This window comes from Carex rostrata, chromosome 2 (genome assembly GCF_964058835.1).
Source record: "Carex rostrata chromosome 2, lpCarRost1.2, whole genome shotgun sequence".
Classification (NCBI taxonomy): domain Eukaryota; kingdom Viridiplantae; phylum Streptophyta; class Magnoliopsida; order Poales; family Cyperaceae; genus Carex; species Carex rostrata.
The window spans coordinates 4,586,079-4,587,729 of record NC_135919.1 but is presented as its reverse complement, the minus strand read 5'-3'; the positions used below and the strand labels follow the sequence as shown (position 1 = coordinate 4,587,729).

The 1,651-nt window shown below is 32.5% G+C and overlaps 1 long non-coding RNA gene across 1 annotated transcript; it reads left to right on the top strand.

Annotated features, from left to right (window-relative positions):
- The first annotated feature begins 388 nt into the window (after nt 1-388).
- Nucleotides 389-1,001, top strand: LOC144549000 (uncharacterized). Its single transcript, XR_013509537.1, has 2 exons — nt 389-538; nt 842-1,001. It is a non-coding gene; the product is annotated as an uncharacterized LOC144549000 (long non-coding RNA).
- Nucleotides 1,002-1,651: the final 650 nt, after the last annotated feature.

The window sequence follows — 1,651 nt, the reverse complement described above, 5'->3', positions numbered from 1 at the left end:
GGTCGATCCGAACCGTTCATCTTGTTCTCCATATTAATATGTGTTTGGAGACCAAATTTTACATTTTTTGAAATTTTTTTACTATTTTTTTAGATATTTAGAAAATTACTTGATCTGAAAACTCTAGACCATCCAAAAACAGTGATTTTCAATAAATCTAAAAAAATAGAAAAAAAATTTCAAAAAATGTAAAATTTGGTCTCCAAACACATATTAATATGGAGAACAAGATGAACGGTTCAGATCGACCGTTAAGATTTAAAAACTCGAATATAAAGCCGTAACACGGTAACAAATCGTAATATGCTAGTATCATAGACTCACTCTTTCTATTTTGCTTTGAACAGGAACAAAGCTAAAGGATTTCTTGGCCACAATAGAGTCGAGTGAGACGATCCAGTCTGAGATAAAAAAAAAGCCTCCGTCATGAGGTCAAGGAGTACGCAAAACAGTTCCCCACTATTGGATTTGAGAAAGAGACCATAAAGTACAAGATCTAAATTGCAAAAAAAAAAAAAAAAATTCGATGTTGAACAAGGTATATCACCAAACTTAAGTAAACTACTATTTAGATAATATGCCACAAGATTCCATATTTTTGTTTATACCAAATTAAAAAAAAAGATTGGCTCTTTTTAAGGAAATGACCGCAAGACCCCTAAAATTTCCGTGTCACGTATTGTTCAGATTTCAGTAGTATTTTTATATTGCAAGTGTTTATTTTTATGTACTTCACTTTGTAGAAACCAATGAAATAAAAGGAATAACTAAGTTATAATTTTCTTTAATTCATTTTTATCAATTTCTTTTGACTGATACACTTGTTCTTGCTTTGTTCTAGAGAAGCAATTGTGGGTGTTAGATCGATGGTGCTATATTGCCGGACTTGTAAGAGATTAATATGCAATAATTACTGTACTTGTGCATATATTAATTGGACGCTTCACTATTAGTTAAGCAAGGCTGGTCATGAATTAAATCACTTTTGCATTCTTAAATAACTTTTTTACTTGTAATTTACAATATTTGAAGGAAATGCGAGGTGATCATGGCTAAGTAAAAAAAAACTGGTGTTCTTATTTTGGGCCTTTAAAGGCTGCAATTTACAAGTCGTTGCACACATGTAGTACTGATACTTAACAAGGGAAGTCAAATCAACTTAAATATTACAAGCTGGTGTAAATTTTAAAAGAAAAAATCTGTCACGAGGTCATGTATTATTCATGTAAAATTTTGCAACGGTATCTTATGAAGAAGGCTTTATCTCCTCTTTGATAGCAAGAACAAGCTGGTCATATGCTCCTCCCCATGCATTTTTCATCTCTTTGCTCCACATTTCTGGGACTGCCTCCTTTATTATATCACTACAACAAAGTAGACACTTTTTGCGAGGAAAAAAATGCTTTTATGACGATTGTCCGTCGCAAAAAGTCATTTTTTTATCCTCGCAAAAAGTGTCTCATTCTTGTTGTGTATCCAAAAGCGCAAAACTCATCACCTATATATATATACGATTCAAATGTTTCACTTAGCACACATCTTTGATGCGAAAAGTGTTTGAAGTATATGAAAACGGTTTCGAATTGATTACCTCAAACTGTGCACCAATTACTCCGGCATTGATATGAACATGAACCAAGCTTCTGAAGGG